This window comes from Nicotiana sylvestris, chromosome 3, assembly GCF_000393655.2.
Source record: "Nicotiana sylvestris chromosome 3, ASM39365v2, whole genome shotgun sequence".
Classification (NCBI taxonomy): Eukaryota; Viridiplantae; Streptophyta; class Magnoliopsida; order Solanales; family Solanaceae; genus Nicotiana; species Nicotiana sylvestris.
The window spans coordinates 95,307,438-95,331,634 of record NC_091059.1 but is presented as its reverse complement, the minus strand read 5'-3'; the positions used below and the strand labels follow the sequence as shown (position 1 = coordinate 95,331,634).

Genomic DNA, 24,197 nt, shown 5'->3' with positions numbered 1-24,197 from the left:
GATCTCAAAGCGTTATATTGATCTGTTAATTTAATCTTTCTGGCTCTTGTTTTCTATACTGTTTTATAAGGACCCCACAATAAAAAAACAATTAGATGTATTTCGACAACAAAAATAAGATTTTTATAGATAAGTTTTCTGTTATTGCAAATACTATACACTTTCAATGCACATAGTTAAACTCGAAAAAACAAAATTAAATTCTTCTCTGCCAATTTGGATGAAAATCCCTACTTATTACTTTGGGTAGTCTATTGATATTGGAGAATGGGAAGAAATTTGATGTTGGGGAAATTTCCATTTAATTTGGATTAATGGCCACATTGAAATTTTGGGAAACACAAAATCAAAGATTATCATTTTCTAGTTGTTTTCTTTTATCTGTTGCGTAATATCCAGCGAGCTGTTGCACATCTAACAGAAAAACATATAAAGAATTGGTAGAAACTAGAAACAAAAAGAATAGAAGAAAAGGAAATACTTGGGTCGAAATTAACTGTTGTACCTTTAGCCTCTCCTTTTGTAATTTATGAAGCTGTTGAACTTCGACTCTAATTAATACTCGAAAAATAATCCACCATACAGATTACAATTTTTTTTTTTTTGTATATTACTTCCTCCGGTCCACAATAAGTGACCATTTTACTTGGTCCAAAATAAGTGTCCATTTGCATAATCAACAAGAAATTAATTTTATTTTTTCAAAATTTGCCCTTATTTACATATTTTAATGTGTCAAGGTAACAATTAATTAAGGTTAATTTAGTGAATATATCTTTTTTTATCTCTAGAAATTAATATTTTTTTAATGAATATGTCAAAAGTAAAACGGTTACTTATTGTGGTCCGGAGGGACTACCAAATATATGTTTTTATCATTTAGGGATCTATGCCAATTAATGTGGGCATCTATGCCAATTAATGTTGCCCACTTTATTTTCAAATGAGCGACTTTGTAAACGGTGAGATCATGAAAAAACTTGGAAATCTTGTTCTTCTTTCGAGAATAAATAAATTAATTCGACAACAAACATAAACGCTGGAGCAGTTGCATGTGTACAATTAATATACTCCTGATTCTCTAAATAGGAGTTGTGTTTATAATTAAAATTCCCTCAATTTTCTTTTATTAGTCCAGTAAAATTGACTTGACACTTTCCTTAAGAAATTGTATTGGGAGTTTGTTTTATTAAATTACTTTTATTAATGATAATTAAATTCTAATTACAAAGCAATGATAGGGAAGAGTGGGCTACATTGAAAGAAAATAATAAATTGATTCGTTAAATTGAACAAGTAAAAAAACATTTTTAATATACTATACCATACTAATAAAAGGGAACGAATCTGAGGAAGTATATAGATTATTAAATGAGCTTTCACTGTCACCAAACAACCCAAGATTAAGAAGAAGTTGATGCATCATTAAGGGTTCTTAATCAATTAGTAGTTAAGGGTCAAAGTATATGAGGAATAATCGTTAGCTTTATGTTTGAGAAAAGTAAAAGCTACGGAAGCTTTTCTTTCGTATACATCAACAATTTTCAGAGGTCTTTCACTTGTGTAGTTTGCTTCTAATATCACTACTAGAGCATTTGTCTGATGGATGACCCATTGTGTCCCTTTCTTTCCAAGTTAAGTCAAGTTCCAAATTTTGCAAATATTTTATTTGGCAAGTTTTAACGCTTGGAAAAGCTAATAATGGGAAAGTGGAGGAAGAAGAGAAAGGATTTTTTATTTTTTGAAAGTATGGAAAAATGAATAGGATAGTAATCACTTAGGTTAAGGCACACGATGAACTATGACAAAATACATAAAAGAAAAAACTTTTAGCACTTCTATAGCTAAGACAGACAAGGTAATAAATTGAAAATAAGGCTAAAGTAACTGAACTGAAATTTGACTAATTGGTTTTCTATGTTAATTAAATGATATGTCTATTATTGTATAAGATGTTGTATTTATATATGAGAAGTTAGTTGTTATTAGTTCAATTCACCATCTAAACATGCTACAAACTCTATATCTAAAGTAGGGGTACATAGGCCGGGTTGGTTCGGATTTTACAATTACCAAACCAAACCAATTGTGTCGGGTTATTAAATCTAAAGATCAAACCAAACCAATAAAACTCGGATTTTTCAATCTCAGGTTTTTCGGGATTTTTTTCCCAGTAAAATCTTCGTAGAATAAAACATATAATGTATTCTCAAAATATTTCTTTAATCCTAGTAAGATACAACTATATAAAGTATTTTCCAAGAAAATAATACAAAATATGAGATGTGTCATTGCATTATCCTAAAATATTCAACAATAAAGACAATAAAATTATTTAATATAAATATACTAATTAAAAAGCCATAATAAAAATAAACATAATCTAAAAGTACTAAGTCATGCTAAAATAAATAGACTAATAAGGGTGTATTAATTACATGACTAAACGCTAAAGAAAAATAAAAATAGGTTATGCATTTTTATCTAAATTATTGCAAAACAAAAAATAGATATTCAATACATTCTTGTTCGTAATATTGAATTGAATGTCTTTTGTTAGCATTAGTATTGATTTGATTTTGGTTTGGGGTTTTGTTAGCATTATTTAATTTACTAATATTAATGGCTATAAAACTTATTGGAGCATTCAAAAGTTCTAAGTCCAATCTTGAAATAATACCTTAAAAGATAAGATTATGAAAATTTTTAAGAAATATTTATAAATTACATCACAATAAGTATATTTATATATTAAATATATCTAAACTTTCTATATATGTAATATCGGGTTGGTTTGGTTTCGGTTTGACTTTCTTTAGTTAAAACCAAACCAAACCAATTATGGTCGGGTTTTTTTTTTCCAACACCAAATCAAATCAAACCAAACCATAGTCGGGTTTTTTTCTCGGTTTGACTCAGATTATTGGGTTGGTACGTTTTGTCGGTTTCCTTTGTACACCCCTAATCTAAAGTTCGGGCACGCTCTAGTCAAGGTGGTATGGTATCTTGCCCCAAGTCTGCAGCTGAGCTGTTAATTGACTTACCATTGATAAAGGGTAAAAAGTGCATGTTCTGAATGTCTTGTGTATTAATTCTTGTGTGAGTTACGGGAGTTCACACCGTTTTTAAAGTGAAAATATGTTCATTATGTGTTTCTTATGTGTAGGAACAAGACTTGCGCGGAAAAGGATCAAACGGGAGAAAAATTGGTGAAAAAGAAGAGCTGGAAAAAAAAATCCCGGACATCGAAGCGAGGTTCACTTCGCCAAACCGGGACCAGAGCAGAAGAAACCAGAAAAGTACCGGACAGTAAAGCGAGGTTCACTTCGCCAGACCGGGAACGGAGCAGAAAAATATCAATTTTCCAATCCGAATTAGCAGAAGCCAAACTCGCCCCAACTAAACCCTAAACCATATAAATATGATAGTTAGCCACTTTTTGAAGGGAGGGAAGACCTTGAGGAGGCAAGAACACACTTGGAAGCCATAACAGAGTTCTCGTGGAATTCATCTTGAGTTCTTCTTTTTCCCTTCTATTATTGATTTTTATGTATTCTTGGGAACTAATTAAGATTTGTACCATGACTATGCGTGGCTAAACTCGTTCATTCTAAGGTTATGGTTTTACATTAATGTTGATATTCGAATATTGATGTGATGATTTAACTTATTAGATTTGATTGTTTATTCATATCACGAGCCTAACTATTTTACTGCTAGCAAACAATGAAATAATATATATGAATCTTGAGTTGAACTTGAAAGAGGTAATTCTTGATTGAAATAGGATTGAATAGAGCGTGTGTAAGGCCCCAAAAATTTCGCCAAGTAATTTAGGATTTTGTGGTGCCAGGTAGGCTAATTATAATATTTTATGTGCTATTAACACGATGGACATCAATTAGATTTGGTAAATAAGTGTATAGGTCTTATAATGTGTAATGTGGGATCTAATGGAAGGCTTAAGTCTAAGTCAAATTGGAAAATTTCATACTAGGCTAAAATTGCAAATGAGTTCGCACAAGTCCACATTTTGAACGAGCATATCTAAATATATATAAGATTTTATGTGGTGAACAACCTATCAAGTGAAAGGTCTTCGAGTCTAGTTCTAACGCTTCAAACCGTTCATCATTTGGACATTCCTACACAAAGTTATGATCAAATTACCAAAGGCTGGATTTACGACCAATTTTGCGATCACAAAACGACTATGCGGACCGCATATGTGTCGCATAATGAAGCAGTGTCGGGCAAAACGTTATGTTGTCGCATATTGATTATGCTGTAGCATAATCGATTATGCTGTCGATTATGCTATCGCATAATGATTATGCTATCGCATAATGATTATGCTGCAAGAATGTTGCTCACATTTCGATTATGCTATAGCATAATTGCACCACATATTTGGCTTCGGGGGTCATTTTTGAAAATTTTCATATCTGAACCCACTTTGATAAATAAGCTTTGGGGCTTTATTTGGGACAATTTTATACTAAATCTAGAGAGAGGTGAGAGCATTTTAGAGAGAGAAAGAGGGAACCTTGCCTCCTAATCATCAATCTTGCATAAACCCTCAAGAATCAAGCATGCTATTCTCTAGCTCACTATCTTCTGGGTAAGTCCTACTTCTAATATTTTATATATGAGATTATGAGTTCAAAAATATATTGTGGGGTTAGAAATAGTCCATGCATGTGACACTAAGCTATAGTATGTGGGATTAATAAACTATTTTGGGTAGTTCTTGATGAATTTGGATGAGGGAAGAAGGAATTTCCATTGTAGAACCTTGTAGTCTATTTCACATGATGAAATTCCTAAGAGAGTTATACCATGAGAAATCCTTCTAAATTATTTATTGATTTCGCTTTCTCCTTATAGATTGTTATTGCTAGAAGTGTTGGTGGATTGTAGAAACTTAAGAAAAGCTTAAACAAGGTATGTATGGCTAAAACCTCCTCTTCTTAGAAATTGAGCTCCCATGGTGTCCCCGCATATGTTGTAAGTCCGGAATTTAATTTATGTAGTATTTGTTATTTCAAAAAATTTGGTATTGCAAGAATATATGTGAAAGGTGTATCTCAATGTGTTCAATGTGTTATTCTTGGTAAATTGGGGATATATGAATAATGTGAACTATATGCTATTGCCTAGATTTCAAGTCAAGTTTAAATTGTAATTATTATGCCGAATCATGAGAATTCCTCTCTATGCTTACAACTTGAATTGCTCTTGTATCTGCTCATTATCTTAAATTGCAAGTTTGATGTTGAAAGTGAAAATGATGTGGAATGCGAGTTATGAAATGTGGCCTAATGCCAAGTATGACGTGATAATTGTGGCCCTAAGTGCCTATGAATTGATATATGTGAAATAAAGATTGAAATGAGGCGGCCTAGCCGATCGGGTCGTGATCGGACCCTATGCCGCACACATGGTGATATTGTGCTGATATTGAATTACGGAAAGTGAGATTGAGATTGTAATTGAGGTACATGTCTCAAATGAGGCAACTTAACCGATCGGGTCGTGATCGGACTCCGCTCAAGAAAGCGGTGTATTGCGAATGATGATGAACAATATTAAATGCCCCAAACTAAAGCTATAGAAATTATATGAAAGCTATGTGATTCCTTTTATTTGATGATGTGGTGATTGTTTAAAGCTTTTGTTGAATCCTTATGATTTCTTTGTTCTTGTATGGTTGTTCTTTCTAATGAGATAGTGTTTAGTTATGCATACTAGTGCTATTCGATGGCACTAACGTCCATTCTGCCGGGAGCGCTACGTCTTTAAATGGATGTAGGTGATTCCATAGCAAGCAGTGGTGGTCGCAGCTAGTGACGCATCTTCCTTTCAGTTGTCATGGTGAGTCCCACTTTATTTCTGGGTCCTGTATCAATATTTTATCATATACTTTATATTTTGAGGTATAGTCGGAGCCTTGTTGTCGGCATTTCCATATTACTCTTCAGTTGTATTTAGAGGCTCCGTAGACAGGTTGTGGGTGGTGTTTGATAATGAGGAATTGAGTTAGAAATCTTGATATTTGGCAAAGATTTATAAAACTTGTAATATTTTGATAATTATGAATTAAGCTGCTAATGGAAATAAAATGAAAGTTATTAATGAAATACTTACAAAGTATGATTAATGGAGTCCATCTCGTATTTATTCATGAATTAGTTTGGGTAGAATGAAACCTAATAGGCTTGCTCAGTCGGGTTTACTCGGTTGAGCGCCGGTCGCGCTCCTCGATTTTTGGGGCATGATAGCGCGATCTTGAACCTAGTCATTGGGGAATTGATTTGTGCATATGGATAGAAATAGCCCTATTTGTCGTGCTTTGCCAGGTGTGCAAGAGAATATTAATGCGTTCTTTTTATCTCTAATCTCATAGAAATATAGGGTTTATAATAAATTGATTAGGCAAGTAGAAGTTGTCGAATTTCTACGAGTAGTATTGTCCTTGCTGGTTAATAACCTAGATTAATTAATAAGTTGAGTTGATTGAAGAATTCAATAGAATTGTTAGCCAGCCATAACTCTGGAATATTATTTATCATTGAATAAAACTCTTTGTGCTAAGTGTACTAGTTAATTAATTCGTCTTTTAATCACAATTCTAGTTAGTAGAATTATTAAAAAAAATCACCTTGAAATTGTTCGTGATTCGATAAATTAGAAATTGCTTGATTTAGTTGATAATTGATCACAAGTCCTCGTGGGAACGATACTCTACTCACTCTTTATTACTTGATTGACCGCATATACCTGCGTGTGCAATTTAGGGCAACAAGTTTTTGGCGCCGTTGCCGGACTTTGAAATTAATTATTTTACTAGATTAAGCTTATACTACTCATCAAGCTAAGTTTTTAATCATCTTCTTGGCTGGATGATTGATCTCAGGTACTTTGCTTGAATATGACGAGTTAGATGCCAGGATAGACTACAGGATTTTGACCCATAACCTGAGAGAGCATTTCACAGAAGATTGAGAGAAGATGGGGAACCAAATAATCTACAAGCACTAATTCAACTTCCTATTGAAATGGCGGATGTTTCCCATTGGCGGTACAAGAGGAGGCGATGACCAGCATTGGTAAAGTCACCTCCAGTATCGTCAAGCCTAGAATCACTAGGCATTTCGAGCTTAAGCAGAGTATGATCCAGCTGCTTCATGCAAATCGACAGTTTATGCGACTTCCACACGAGGACCCCCCAACAACATATTCTGAATTTTCTGGAGATTTGTGATACTTATATCACTAACGGGGTCACATCTGATTATGTTAGGCTCACATTGTTCCCTTTTTCTTTGTTGGGAGAGGCCAAGAGATGGTTGAAATATGAGCCAACTAAGTATATTACATTGTGGAATGATTTGGCTCGCAAATTCATGGCTAGGTTCTTTCCTTCGGGCAAAACCACAAAGATAAGAAGTGAGATAGTTGCATTCAAATAGAGAGAAGGTGAATCACTTTATGTAGTCTGGGAGCGATTCAAGGGGCTACTAAGAGATTATCCACACCATAACCAAACCAACGAGTTACTGGCTCTCACTTTTATTGAAGGTCTGCATCCTGAAATAAAAATAGTGGTAGACATAGCGGCTGGTGCTCAAGTATTGAAAAAGAGCTTTGATGAGATCTACGCGCTGTTGAACAAGGTTTTCAAAAGCAACCCATATTTGAAGCAGGTAGACACACATCCCATAAAGTTGTCGTGATACTTGAATTGGATGTTGTATTAGCACTATCTTCACAGGTAGCATCTTTAGCAAATCAAATCAGCAAGATGAATGTGATTCAAAACCAATAGAAGTTTCAACCAGTGTAACAAGTTCAACCAGTACAGCAAGTGCAGGTGTTCTGCGAAGTCTGAGGTAAGGGCCATACCGGTGATGCCTGTCCAGCGAATCCAGAGTCAGTTTACTTTGTGGGGAATTCTAAGAGATGACAAGCTAATTGGAATCAATATGGTAACACTTACAATCCTAACTGGAGGAACCACCCAAACTTCTCTTGAGGTAGAACTGAAGGTGCTCAGAATCAGTACAGGCCACAAGCTCCTCAACAACAATATAGACCACCATAGGCTGAGAAACCTACAAATTTAATGAGTCACATCGAGAAGATGCTAAAAAAGTTGATGGCTGACCAGTAGGCCCAAGCAGCAGCCCACTCAGCAACTATCCGAAATTTGGAGCGATAGATGGGGCAACTTGCTAGTGCCCAGACACTAGACCAGTGGTTGCATTATTAGCGACACTGAGGCTAATCCTAAGGCTCATATTAATACTGTGTCATCAAGGAATGGGAGAGAATTAGAAGAAGTCCCATCAAAGAAGAGAAAGCAAGTGATATTTAGTGAAAAATAGCTCCACCACAAAAATCGAATCGGAAACTGCAAAGGAGACGAAGAATCCAATTGAAGAGGCCGTGGCAAAGAAACCACAACCAATAGTTGTGAAGCAACCACCTCCATTCCCTCAGAGATTGAAGAAAGTAAAGCATAATGTAGCGTACAAGAAGTTCCTTGATATTTTGGAACAGGTGCAGATTAACATGCCATTGGTGGATATTTTGCAAGAAGTGCCAAAGTATACAAAGTACATCAAGGAAATTGTGGCAAACAAGTGCAAGCTAACTGAGTTCGAGACTGTAGCACTCACTGAGGAGTGTAGTTCCAAAATTCAGAATAAGTGCCTCCTAAATTAAAGGACCCAAGAAGTTTCACAATTCAAATTTTAATTAGGAAACATATAGTTGGGCAAGCATTGTGTGATCATTGGGCGAGCATAAACCTGATGCTATTGTTTGTATTTCGACGGATAGGGTTGGGAGATCCTCGACCAACTATGGTAGTATTACAATTGGCAGATAGATCCTTAGCCAGCCCCGAGGGGATCATTGAAAATGTGCTGGTCCAAGTGGGCAGATTCATATTCCTAGCTGATTTTGTCATCTTGGATTATGATCCTGATCAGGAAGTCACATTTATTTTGGGACAGTCATTCCTTACCACGAGCTGAGCAATTATTGATGTATGTGAAGGACAAATGACCATGAGAGTGGGTGATAAAGTGGAGGTTTTTAATGTATACCGAGCACTCAAATTGCCTACACACTATGAAGAATTTGGTCATGATCACAATTGTGGATGAGGAATTGACAGGCACAACACCATACTTGGTGTTTGAAGATCCTATAGGAAGAGCTTTAATTGACGAAGAAGAAGAGAAGGATGGGATGGTGGAAGAAATTGTACAAGTTTTGAACATAACATGTCAATATGTCAACGGGTTGAAGAGATTTGAGGAAATTGATAGGCCATTGGCTTTGACACCACCTAAGCCATCTATTGAGAAGGCTCCAAAATTAGAGCTCAAACCTTTACCTTCCCATCCTCGGTATGCATACTTAGGTGCTTCGGAGTTCTTACATGTTATTATATCATCCTCATTATCACATGTGCAAGAAGTTGTTGCGGGTTCTGAGGGAACACAAAGGGGCCATTGGCTGGACTGATGCTTATATCAAGGGAATTAGTCCGTCATTTTGCATGCATAAAATATTCCTGGAGGATGGACATAGACCTAGTATGGAGCAGCAAAGACGATTAAATCCTATTATGAAGGAGGTAGTAAAAAGGAGATTATCAAGTGACCGGATGCTGAGATCATATTTCCTATTTCTAACAGCAACTGGGTGAGCCTGTAAAGTGCGTGTCGAGAAAGGAAGGCATGATAGTTGTGGAAAATGAGAAAAATGAGTTGATACCTACCAGTACGGTGACGAGCTGGAGGGTATGCATTGATTACAGGAAACTCAACAAGGCTACGTGCAAGGACCACTTCCCTCTCCTTTTCATTGATCAAATGTTAGACAGGCTAGCCGGACATGAATATTATTGCTTTCTTGATGGTTACTCCGGTTACAACCAGATAGTTATAGCACCAGATGATCAGGAATTTACTTGTCCCTATGGCACCTTCTGCATTAAAAGGATGGCATTCGGGTTATGCAATGCACCAGCGACTTTTCAAAGGTATATGATGGCCATCTTCATCGACATGGTGGAGAAATTCGTGGAGGTATTTATGGATGATTTTTTAGTATTTGGATCATCCTTGTCACGACCCAAATCTAAGGTCCATGACTGGCACCCAGTTCTTACTCAATCGAGCGCCACGTACCTTATCTTTTTTTTTTTTACAATAAGACTCGTCACGAGTCATCTATATATATAATTAACAATATTAGAACTTAACTCACATAAATAATTCAAAAATATATTATATAGATACATAGGTTTTGACAAGGCCGTTGCCATGTCATACCTAAAACTATACACAAGACACTATCTGCAAAACCTCTAAGAAAACATGACCATAATATATAAGTCGAGACAGGGTTCCCGACATCCTCATAAAACAAAATAACATATATAGAACGTGACTCGGCAATACTTCAGGAAGATGTGGAGCTCACCAACCAAAAGCTGATATCTGGAGGCAGCCTATAGTGGATGGTCCTCACCTCACCTATCTACACCTGCGTGGCATGAAACACATCGCCCCAAGAAAAAGGATGTCACTACAAAGAATGTACCGAGTATGTAAGGCAGAAATGAAACGTAGTAATAAAATACTATTTTGTGGAGGGATATGAGTCAACTTATAGCCTCTGACTTGCCGCTGAGGGCCATAACTTATAGAATAAGACCCATCTCGTATATATAAATAAAACTATAATATAATAGTTCTAATTACATCATTCTCGTGACGTTAACTGTCCAACTGATCAGTGGTAATTGCCCGACCGACCGTAGCGCGGCGGTAAATGTATGACTGCCCGACCAGCCGTAGCTCGGTGGTAAATGTGTGACTGCCCGACCAGCTGTAGCGGGGTGGTAGATGCATGACTGCCCGACTGGCCGTAGCTCGATGGTAAATGAATATGCATGTGTCACTATATTATAAACATTAACATCTTTATCATATGCATGACTGCCCGACCAGCCGTAGCTCGATGGTAAATGAAGATGCATGTGTCACTATATTACAAATATTAACATCTTTATCATATACCTCAATAGGGAACTAGAAACATAATTAGACATGCTTGAATATCATTTTACATGAATGAATAATGTAGGCATCCTTTTTTTTGAAGTAAAGGAATAATATTATATTAACAATAATAGCAAAAGAATACAAAGTCCTTACATAGTCCCTAAGGACATTAGCATTGCCAAACTTGGCAAGTTTTTCACACACAGAAGAAATAACATACTTAGAACTAATACTAAGACCATACTTGTCCTTTGATAATTGAGGTTCAATAAAACAAGGCGGACGTGCATGGTAAATACATTTAAAAGCTTTGAAGTTTTTCACTACTTCTTTCGCCAAGAGATGGGCCATCACATTTCTTTCCCTGAAGTTATACCTCAGGATTGGGAGCTTCAACTGGTGCATTAACCACCTGCATTCAAAAATTAGATTAGAGAGTTTTGGGTTATTTTCATAGAGTAGTGATATAGCATTTGTTGAATCTGTCTCTATCTCTATCTTTGGGAATCCCTGTTCTTGAGCAATTTTTAATCCTTCATGGAGAGCCATTACTTCACAATGTATGACTGATGAAGCATAAGTTGATTTGCAAAAGCCAACGATCCAATCTCCATTGCTGTTTCTAAACACACCACCAAGGCCAGCTTCCATTGTATATTTTGAGAAGGCTCCGACAATATTTAGCTTGATAGTATCTAGTGGGGGGTTTTGTTCCATCTGATCTCAATTAGAAACCTGCTTTCTTTGAAGGGGTTTTTCTCCGTGAAGAAGTTGTATTCCAAGGCTTGTTGTAGAACATCAGTGTGTTGAACCTTATAGTTAAGATTATTGATGTTGTTGTTATTTCTATTCTTCCAGATATTCCAAATGGAGAAGGGGAGTATGGTTTTCCAGTTACTAGCATACTTACTTTTTTTAATAAAGTTTTCTTTTAGGCTAATCACCCAGTGTATACCTTCTTTTAACTAGACAGTGGGGATACCCATGTTTTTCCAAAAAAATTGAGTGTCGGGCAGTGGAGGAAAATATGTTGTGCATCTTCTAAATTGTCTCTACAAGCTGTGCAATTCTTGTCTATATTAATGCCAATGCGGAATAAGAATGCTCTGCAAGGAATGTTGTTATGCATGCATTTCCAGAAGAAGAATTTGATTTTATTTGGACGTTAAAGATCCCTAACCCTGTCAAAGTTTGATTTTGGTATGGTATAAGGATTTATGAGTTTGTAGCACGATTTTGTGGAAAAGAGACCACTAGAAGTGACACCCTAGGTCATAGTATCCTTTTCAAAGATCTTATTAGGTGTAGGAGTTGCGATAATCTTGTTCATTAGGCTACTAGAAATCTCAAAAGAAATACATAAAAAGTCCCATTTATCGTCTTTAATAATATCTTTAATAGAAGTGTCGAGATCTTTTTACTAAGAGGACCATATATGTTATTCCTTAATGTGATAGAGTTGTGGATCCAATTTGAGGTCCAAATATTAATTTTTGAGTGAGAGTGGGAGTGCCAAAGGATGCCATCATTACAAAGTTTCCAACCTTTTAGGATAGATTTTCAAATAAAAGAAATGGTGTTGGTTGATTTTTTATTGGCGTACTTGTGCGAGATGAATTGAGCCCATGGGGTGTTAGTCTTTTATAATAGTCTCCATGAGAGACCTGTTAGTAGGGCAATATTTTAGAAAGAAGCCTTATGAATGCCCAGGCCTCCCTCCTGTTTACTGTAAGTGACAATATTCCAGTTGACTAAATGGTATTTTTATGAGATGCTGGTGCTTCCCCAAATGAAATTCCTTTGTATTTTATCAATTTTGTTTAGGATTTTAACTAGGAGATAAGTATATTGCATAGAATGAACGGGGATTGCATTAAGCGTACTAGTAGTAAGAACATTTTCAGTGTGACATTTTGTTATGTAATTTGTCTACTATGAATTGGAAGTCTCTTGTCTTAGGACTATGATTTAGAATAGGGAAGCCTAGATAGTTTCTAAATTCATGACTAACTTTCATTACAAAAAGGTTTGAGAAGTAGGTAGAAGTATCAAGAGGCAGTTTTTTGGGAGGATGATTTTAGATTTAATAAAATTAATGGATAAACCTGATTGAGAGCAGAAAAAATCTATACAAGATTTTATGCAATTGCCAGTTTTTTTGTTGGTCTTGCCCATTAGGGTTATATCATCCGCAAATAGAACATGAGAAAAAGAGGGACCTTTTTGAGAGATTTTGACCAGGTCCCAATTTAAAATGTCTATTTGATAATTAATAAGTTTTGAGAGTAATTCTAGGCACATGATGAAGATGTAGGAGGATAAGGGGTCTCCTTGGCGGATACCCCTACCGGGACTAAAGAAATCAATAGTTATCTCGTTAACAAGGATTCTCATTGAGCCGGTACAAATGCAGTGCATAATTAGGTTATTGATTTTAAGGGGGAATTTGAAAATCTAAGAGTTCTATAGACAAAAAAGCATTCCAATCTATCAAAAGTTTTTTCAAGATCGATTTTTATCAACATGTCAGGGATAGATTTTTTGTTTTTATGAAGATTATTCATTAAAGTTTGGATGATAATAGCATTGTCACTAGCTCTCATGTTTTTAATGAAACTAGACCGGAGAGGACTAATGAGGTAAGGTAGAATAGGCTTTATCCCGTTAGCAATGATTTTAGTGATTATTTTGTAAGAGGTATTACATAGTTCAACAACAAAAACAACAATAACAACCAAGTAAAATCCCACTCAGTGGGGTCTGGGGAGGGTAAAGTGTACGCAGACCTTACCCCTACCCTGGAGGGAGTAAAGAGGCTGTTTCCTAGAGACCCTCGGCACTGAGACAATAGATCTGTCACAACAAAATCCGAAAAACTAATATCATCAATGTGAGAGATATCAAATAGATGGATAAGCAGTACCACAAATATTATACAAAAGTCGGAAACACAACATAAATCGACTGCCCGACTACTCCTTAACCTACAACCCTAATGCTCGACTACCCCTTAACCTATTACTTAATGCTCGACCTCCACACCTTCCTATCTAAAGCCATGTTATCGGAAATATGGAGTCGTGCTATGTTCTGTCTGATCACCTCGACCCAATACTTCTTAGGCCGCCCTCTACCTCTTTTCGTACCTGCCAAAACCAACCGCTCACACCTCCTAACCGGGGCATCTAGGCTTCTCCTCTGCACGTGTACGAACCATCTAAGCCGCGCTTCCCGCATCTTGTCGTCCACCAGAGCCACGCCCACCCTCTCCCGAATATCTTCATTCCTAATTTTATCCAGCCTAGTGTGCCCACACATCCATCTCAACATCGTCATTTCTGCAACTTTCATCTTCTGGATATGCGACTTCTTGACTGGCCAAAACTCATCCCCATACAACATGGCCAGTCTAACCACCGCTCTATAGAACTTACCTTTGAGTTTTGGTGGCACATTTTTGTCACACAAGACTCCAGATGCTAACCTCTATTTCATCCACCCCACCCCAATACGGTGTGTAACATCCCCTTCTATCTTCACATCTCCCTGGATTATTAACCCTAAGTACTTAAAACTTTATATCTTGAGGATGACCTATGAGTCTAGCCTGACTTCCACATCCGTTTCCCCCGTCACTTTGCTGAACTTACATTCCGTCTTAGTCCTACTCAACTTGAAACCTTTAGATTCTAGAGCTTGCCTCCATACCTCTAGTCTCCCATTAACGCCGCCTCGCGTCTCATCAATCAAAACTATATCATCAGCGAACAACATACACCATGGCACCTCTCCTTGTATATGGTGTGTCAGTGCATCCATCACTAGGGCAAATATGAATGGGCTGAGCCTAGATCCTTGGTGTAACTACCGGAAAAAGCTCTGAGTCACCTCCCACAGTCCTAACCCGAGTCATAGCTCCATCATACATATCCTTTATCGTGCTAGTGTAAGCTACCGACACACCTTTCACCTCCATACATCTCCAAAGGACGTCCCTGGGGACCTTTTCCTACGCCTTCTCTAGGTCAATAAACACCATATGCAAATCCTTCTTCTTATCCCTGTATTGTTCCACCAACCTCCTGATAAGGTGGATAACTTTCGTAGTAGAATGACCCGGCATGAACCCGAACTGATTTTCCGATATAGACACCTCCCTCCTTATCCTCCCTTCCACCACCCTCTCCCAAACTTTCATAATATGACTTAGTAGCTTGATACCCTTATAGTTATTACAATTCGGTATATCACCTTTGTTCTTGTATACTGGAACCATTGTACTCCACCACCACTCATCAGTCATCCTCTTTGTCTTGAAGATAACATTAAACAACCTAGTCAGCCACTCCAAGCCTGGTCCACCCGCATATCTCCAAAACTCTACTGGAATCTCGTTTGGTCCGGTCCCTTTGCCCTGACTCATCTGACACATCGCACCCACGACCTCCTCAACCTTAATGCGCCTATAATACCTAAAGTTTTGGTGGCTTTTAGAGTGCCCCAATTTCCCTAATACAATGTTTCCATACCCCTCTTCATTGAGAAGTTTATGAAAGTACGACTGCCATCTTTGCCTAATCTTGGCCTCTTCCATCAATACTCGGCCGTCATCGTCTTTAATGCACCTCACTTGATTCAAGTCTCAAGCCTTCTTCTCCCTTGCTTTGGCCAACTGGAATAACTTCTTGTCCCTACCTTTGCCCCAAGCTCCTCATACAGCCGACCAAATGCTGCAGTCTTAGCCTCTATGACCGCTAATTTTGCCTCCTTCCTAGCCTCCTTATATCTTTCTCAGTTCGCTCTCCTTTAATCCTCATCTGTGCTCTCTACTAACTTAATGTAAGCCACTTTTTTGGCTTCCACTTTACCTTGGACCACGTCATTCCACCACCAATCGCCTCGGTGCCTGCAAGAGTAACCTTTCAAAACTCCCAACAGCTCTTTCGCTGCCTCCCATTTACAGTCCGCCATTGCCGTCCAATAGCACTAACATCCCCACCACTCTTCCAGGCACCCATAGTTGTCAACCGCCCCTCCAACTCCTGTACATTATCCTTAGACAATGCTCCCCACCTGATTCTCGACTGACCCCGTACAAACCTCTTCTTCCTCTTCATCAAGATACCCACGTCCATCACTAGGAGCCTATGTTGAGTTGTGAGGTTCTCACTCGGGATCACCTTGCAATCCTCGCACAACCCCCTATCATACCTTCTGAAGAGGAGATAGTCAATCTGAGTCTTAGCCACCATACTCAGGAAAGTAACCAAATGTTCCTCCCTCTTCAGAAATATAGAGTTCACGATTACCAACTCAAAAGCGCTAGCGAAATCTAATAGTGAGGTACCACCATCGTTCCTCTCACCAAAGTCGAAGCCACCGAACACCTCACCATAGCCACCAGTAGACGACCCAATATGACTATTGAAATCCCCTTATATGAATAGCTTCTCCGTAGGTGGAATAACCCGCACCACCTCATCCATCACCTCCTAGAAGCGCCTTTTAACCTTCTCGTCCAAGCCCGTTTGCGCGTAAGCGCTAATGACATTCAGAGTGCTCCCTACAACTATTACCTTAATCCTATCAATCTATCATTACCTGCCTAACCTCTACCATCGACTCTCTGAGCTCCCTATCCACCAAAATGGCCACTCCGTTCTTGCCCTTCACGACCCCGGAGAACCACAATTTATACCCGTCTACATTCCTCGCCTTTGATACTACCCACCTAGTCTCCTGCACACATGCTATATTGACCTTTTTTTCTGGAGAATCTTCACCAGCTCTATAGACTTACTCATCAATATCCCTATATTCCACAATCCAATTCTCAACCTACAGGCTACCTTGTTCCCTTTACCCCCTTTGGGCCCCGTCCCACCCCCTAACGCTTGCCCTCCCCCTTCCCTACCACCCGAACTCCCCGAGGACAAAACCCTTCTCTGCCATTACAAACCATAGTCTCTATACCTACGATGGTGTAAAGTTAAAAAAGAAACACACCACACAGACTATACTTGTACGAAATATTACGACAACAAAGTAACTAACGCAGAAGATAGAGAAATAGGAGGGGAGAGGTACCAATTCCCGTGAATAGAACTTGGAATTTTCGACTTGGTATACTCCCGATACTGCGGAACCTAGCATATAGCTTTTGCTCTATTGCTTGTGCACATGCACCTCCCTACCGCCACCAAACAACCACCAAGTGATACCTGCAAAACACACAAATGCCCACGGAACCAAGAGAATAGGGCGTTCTGATGGCAAAGAGTTCCGACGGCGAATATGGGTCTTCCCTAATTCTGTTTCAAAAAAGGTTTTTTTGAAGAATGATATGGTGACTATTAAATCAAAATCCATAAAACAAACTTTTCAAGTATAACCGGGTGGGTTGAATTACTATTGTTTCTTTAAGAATTAATTGACAGTTCGAAAATGTATGCCTTTTCTTTCAAGAAAGGAACGAAAAGAAAACTTGGAAAGTTGAAATTTTTGAAGGAAACCCAATTCAGATTGCTAGTAAACGAACTGATTTGAGCAAAAATTGGATGAAAAAGTGTCAAGATTTGAACAAAAAATTGGATGAAAATGTGTCAAGATTTGAGTAAAATCCCAATTCAAAGCAAGAAAAAGTCTGAGTCAGTTGGAATCTACTACTGAGCAAGAAAAGTATTACATAGTCCAATAGGTCTAAAATTTTTGAGGTTGTTTGTATTGGGAAATCTTGGGATAAGACATATAAAAGTTTCATTTATACTATTTCGCAGTGTTTGGGTATCAAAAACCTTATGGCAGTAGGATTCTATCGAATTTTTGATGATGTGCCAGTATTTTTGATAGAAGAAAAGATGAATTTCATCCGGCCCAGGTGCTTTGAAGGGTTTGAAGGAAAAGACAGCCTTTGTAATTTCCTCATTTGTCAAGGCAGTATCAAGACTACTTAAATCAATATTATTGTGGTACGTAGGATCATTTAGGATGACCTTTCTATGAGAGGTGGTTTTAGAGGTTGTGAAGGCATTAACAAAGAATTTGAGAGTATGGTCTAATATTGATTTAGGATCAGTAATCTATTCACCATTATTGTTGGTGAAGTATATAATAACATTACGACGCTTACGATTAGAAGCCATTAAGTGGTAGAATTTTATATTTGTATCCCCATCATATAACCAAGAGATTCTGGAGCGTAATTTCCAAAAGTCTTGTTCCATTTTCAGAATATTATTGTAATTTAATTGGAGCTTAGATTCTAAGTCTTGTAAGAAGTAACTTCTTTGGTATGAGGGAGAAGATTGAATTCCATTGAGCCTAGCTAGGAGTATTTTTTTCTTTTTAAAAATATCTCCAAAGGTCAGTTCATAACAGTGTCTTTGAAAGTTATTTGAGCATCAGTTAAACTATTATTAGACATACAACTTCTAACAATGTTAATGAAGTCAGGATGTCTCCACCAAATTGTCACTAATCTAAAAGGTTTTTTATGAAATCAACATTTTTGGGATAATTGAACTAATAACAGGCTATAGTCAGAGTGTGTTCAGGGCAGGTGGATGACCGTAGCCTTGGGAAAAAGGGATAGCCAACTATTATTAACAAAAATTCTATCTAATATTTTAATAATTAATCCTCTAGATTTTTTCCTATTATTAGTCCAAGTATACTTACACCCTTTATAATCTAGGTCCAATAGATTGCATTTGTTGATGATCTTCGAAAGATTATTACTTCTCCTACGGTTGATTGGATTGCCACCAAATTTATCATTTGCGCTAAAAATGTCATTAAAATCTCCCCCTAGGATCCAAGGCTTAGAGTTATTGTTATGAATGCTTTCAATATTATTCCACAGAGTACATCTTTTTTCTAGGTTAGTACTAGCATATACCGAGGAAAATAACCAAGTAGTATTAAAGGGAGTTACCTCTATAGTGGCGTGGATCTCTTGGATCCTCCTTAAAAAATCATGGACTCTCACTATGCTAGCATCCCATATAATAACCATACTCCCAGCTTGACCCTTCTCTGGGACCTCAGCCATTTTCGTAAAAGAAAAATCATTCAGTAGGGTGATATGATTTTTCATACGGGTTTCTGGCGAAGTAAGCATGCAAGGTTTGTGAGTATCAACCACCCCCCTAAAGTTGATACGGAAGTTGTCATTGTTACCACCACGAATATTCCAAATGATGATGTTAGTAGGCCTATACATCATTGATGCATGATTGTTGTTTAAGCTATTTTCCATTCTTGCATGGAGCACTAGGTTCCTTCTCAGAGAGGAACAAGTATCATTGCATGGCTCCCCACCGTTGGGTCTTGTGGTGGCCTGATGTCCATTGAGAACTTGTACAAGGCTGGTGGGCAACTGAGCACATACCTCTTCTCTAGCATCTCCCTGAAGAGATAGACTTTTACATCATTTAGACTTGAGAATTCTATTATGTCTTCCGATCCTAATAAGTTCATTTCTTCTACATTCTCTACTGGTGGCTCTTCTTGTTCTTGCGCATTGGGATTGACTGGTGTGGTGGTGGGACATTTACTGGGGGAGCTGCTTGAGCTTAATTCTGGTGTAAGTGAGGGGCTGTTGCCCATGGCATGAAGATTGTGTTTAAGTTCTGGATCTCCCTGGGGGAAAGAATGGGAGATCCAGTTACATATTTTGTGGTTGGAGGGGATTAAAGTGATGAGGGTGGTTCCACTGGTTTCTCATGGCTTGAGCTTGGTGTGCATTCATAGTAGGGGCTAATGGGTGAAGTATGTTGTTTAGCCAAACGTGGTTGTGGTAGTTGCTCATGGCCATGTGCATTGCTTCGGAAACAAGTTGTTCTAGAAAGTGAGAGTTTTGGAGAATGATCACTGTTTCTTGGCCATCTAGGATCATGTTGAACGTGACTGCATGGTCCATCAGTGCTTGTTCTATCCATGATAGAGGTTGGTGATCTTGAGGGAGAGGTGGTTGGATGAAGAAGACTGTTTGGTTTCCCTGTTAGTTGTTCTAATTTGGAGGTGGGTTGGCCATTGTGTGAGCTCTTTGGTGCCTTAGGGTTTGCACAAGTCTGTACCTCCTCCTTTATGATATGGGAATTCTTGGCATTATGTGTATAGAGGGGTTGATTTATAGTGATAGGATCGTTTTGTTCACTGGAAGGTGGAAGGGTTTTGGCTTCCATCTCTGGATAGAGAGAAAATGGCCAAATATGAACCATGGACCATTGTTTAGGACTCTGACCATGTGTTCTTCGCATTTGAATTTTGTTATGTAGTAGTCTACTAACAAATCGATTAGGGAAAAATTATCCATAAGTTTCCAAGCTTTTAGAATTTTCTTTTTGAGGATATGATGTTGTATTTTTTTACCATGGAGTTTGATAATGAGAGAATATCTCCATGGTTGATATATACGTTCCTGGTCTTTGTAATGACCCGGCCAGTCGTTTCACAAGTTAACGCTCCGTTTTCCCCATTTCTACTTCTTTATATGTTGTTCAGCTGTATTTCATCGCATCGTATTGGTTAGTTTGGGGTCGGAGTGGTTTTGTGGAGGAATGAGACATTTAAGGTGTGTTTGGTATGAAGGAAAATATTTTCCGAAAAATATTTTCCAATTTTCCCATGTTTGGTTGGCTTAAATGTTTTGGAAAATATTTTTCTTATCAACTCATTTTCCTCCAACTGGAGGAAAATGTTTTCCTTATCAAGAGAAGGAAAAATATTTTCCAAAACTCTTTTTCAACCTTCCCCACCCTCACCAACCCAACCCACACCCTCTCTCCAAAAAAGGCTTTTTTTTTAAAAAAAATTTCAGTTTTTCTATAACCCGAAAATGTGGAATTGACAGATGCTCTACAATTCGAGAACTCAATTGAAATCCACATGCAAATTCAAATTTTTGTTTCTCTAGAACAGCATGTATTAAACAGATACCTTAAGTCCAGAATTGAACAACAACACTGGGCCCGAAAAAAATATTGTTTAAATATATTTTTCAGTTTTGGTTTTTTTTATTTATCGGTTTGAAGGTTCAAAATTTTACAAGTTCGGAGGTTTATGTGTCTGGAAGTTTACGGGTTTAGAAATTATAAAGTTTACGGGTTCGAAATTCCGCGGTTTCGAAAGTTTAGCGGTTCGAAAGTTTATGAAATTTGTGGATTCGAAAGGTTGTTGATTTGAAAGTTTATGGCTGCATGTTTATTATATCTAAATTATTTATAAATACTCTTGAGAAGTCATTTTCCTTAATTTGCGTACCAAACACTGGAAAATGAATAAGATTACTACTTGTTTTCCAAGAAAACATTTTCTTGGAAAACATTTTCTATTATACCAAACACACCATTAGTCTCTGTTGAGTAAGCTTAAGTTGGAAAAGTCAACCGGATGTTGACTTATGTGAAAAAGGTCTCGGATGTGAATTTCGATGGTTCAGATAACTTCATAAGGTGATTTGGGACTTAGGAGCATGATCAGAATGTATTTTGGAGGTCCGAAGTAGATTTAGGCTTGAATAGGCGAAAAAGGAATTTTGGCTTTTTCCGGTTGATAGCGGAGATTTTGATATAGGAATCGAAATGGAATTCCTAAAATTGGAGTAGGTCCGTTGTGTCAATTGGGACGTGTATGCAAAATTTCAGGTCATTCAGACGAGATTTGATAGATTTCTTGATCAAAGCGGAATTCGAAGGTTTTTGGAATCCTTAGGCTTGAATCCGAGGGTGATTTGTTATTCCGGCATCGTTTTGAGTGTTTTGGGGGTTGGTACAAGTTTGAATAGTGGTATGTGACTTGTTCGTAGTATTGTTTGAGGTCCAGGGGGCCTTAGGGTGATTACGGGAGGTTGTCAGAAAGATTGGAGTTGAGTTTGAGCATGTTTCAGCTGCTGAAGTTCCTGTCATAACCGCACCTACGGATTGGGGACCGCAGGTGTGGGCTCGCAGAAGCGGAAAGGGCGTCGCAAATGCGGCCAAAGTGGAAAGATACTGGAGCCGCAAATGCGGAGATTTGGGCGCACCTGCGATAGCGCAGGTGCAGGTGTTTGAGCGCAAGTGCGAGTTTGGGCGGATAAGTGATTTCCGCAGGTGCGCACCTGGGACCGCAGGTGCGCACCTGGGACCGTAGGTACGGGTCCGCAGGTGCGCACCTGGGACCGCAGGTGTGGGTCCGCAGGTGCAAGTATTTTGACTGTAGATGCGGCATTACTGGGGCATAACATATAAATAATGGCCTTCGCGAAATTTGAGTTGTTCTTCACCTTTTTTATCCGAGATTGGAGCTTCTGGACGATTTTGAAGAGGGGATCAAGGGGGTTTTCATTGAGGTGAGTTTCTTGGACCTAAAACTCGATTCTATGATGATTTTTACTTGTTTAAGCACGGAATTTATTAGATTAAGGGTGAAAAATTGGGGGTTTAGGGTTTGAAATTGGAGACCTTTGATTAGGGATTTTAGGGGTCGTTTGTGGTCGGATTTTGGTAAATTTAGTATGTAGGAACTCATGAGTGCGTGAGCATCCTAATTTTGTGAATTTGTCGGAATCCGAGACGTGGGCCCGGGGGTCAGGTTTGGCCAATTTCAGGATTCTTGGTGTAAATTAGTTATTTTCGAGTGGGCTTTTTTCCCTTAGCATATTTTGATGGTATAAATCTGATTTTGGTTAGTTTTGGATCATTCGGAGGCCGAGTCGAGGGGCTGAGGCATCGCGGGATAGAGTTTGGACCAGATTGAGGTAAGTAATATTTGTAAATGTTGTCCTGAGGGTATGAAACCCTGGATTTCACATCGTTGTGCTACTTTGAGGTGACGCACATGCTAGATGGCGAGCATGGGGTCGTTCACCATTGGGGATTGTGACTTAGCCCGTCCCTTATGACTGTTAAGTCGCGTATTTTGATAGCGCTTGGGCTTTAGGAGCCCCTCCAGAAGTCTGCACACCCCTAGTGAGCGCGGATACCCAGTGTGAGATGTGATATTGCCGAGGGGCTGTTGTTGTTGTTTCATGTTATTGCCCGAGGGACTGATTACGAGTGATTGTGAGGTAGCCCGAGGAGCTGGTTCTGTTGATATTTTTGCCCGAGGGGCTTTTACATTTCTGTCCTTTTACTCATTGTTTCACCACTCTTTTGAAATTATTGAAAGATGTTTTAAAGGGTTTTTACTGAACTGAGTTGTTTTTAAAAGTTTTATTTTTTTACTGCATTGTTCTGGAGTTATACTGTTTTGCTGTAGCATTTTGACATGGTTTACGTATTTTCTTACTGCTCAGCTACTGTTACTTTTATTACTTACTGAGTTGGCATACTCACATTACTCTTTGCACCCCGTGTGTAGATCCAGGAGTCTCGGATCGCGATAGCGAGTGCTAATTTGGCTTCCAGCAAGCTTTCGGAGTTGACTAGGTAGCTGCTTGGCATTCACAGCCCAATGCTTCTCCTTCCTATCTTATTTAGCTTTGTATTAGTACTATTTCCAGACTATGTTGTCTTTCCTTATTCATGGACGAGTTATCGTTGCTCATGACTGGTGACACCCCGATGTCGCTCTGCGTTTTACATTTTACGCACTGTTTAAACTTATATTATGGGATTTTAGCTAATTAGTGGTATTAAATGACTTATTATGGACTTATGGTTGGTTTTGGGGTTTGTGTCGGCTGGCATAGTTTCACATTAGGCGCCATCACGACCGGGTCAGTTTTAGGGTTGTGACAAGTTGGTATTAGAGCCTAGGTTACATAGGTCTCACGAGTCATGAGCAGGTTTAGTAGTCTCGCGGATCGGTATGGAGGTGTCTGTATTTTATCCTTGGGAAGCTGCAGAACCTTTAGGAAAACTTCATATTTTTGAATTCCTATTGTGCGAATCTGTTGATTTTAGTACCAAACTTCTATTATTCTATTCTCTCATAGATGGTGAGGACACGTGCTACCGGTCAGGATGGACGACTGCTAGTACCACCAGCTGTGGCCACCAGAGGCCGAGGACACGGTTGAGGCCGTGGTGGGGGCAAGGGTGTACCCCACACAACAGCTAGGGCAGCACCTGCAGATCCACCCACCGCCCCAGTTCATGATCAGGTTCCAGTTGTGGACGCTCCAGCAGCACC

General features: G+C 38.5%; 1 non-coding gene across 1 annotated transcript; it reads right to left on the bottom strand.

Moving 5' to 3' along the window:
• Positions 1-7,439: 7,439 nt before the first annotated feature.
• Positions 7,440-7,546, bottom strand: LOC138888813 (small nucleolar RNA R71). The gene has a single exon (XR_011406392.1). It is a non-coding gene; the product is annotated as a small nucleolar RNA R71 (small nucleolar RNA).
• Positions 7,547-24,197: the final 16,651 nt, after the last annotated feature.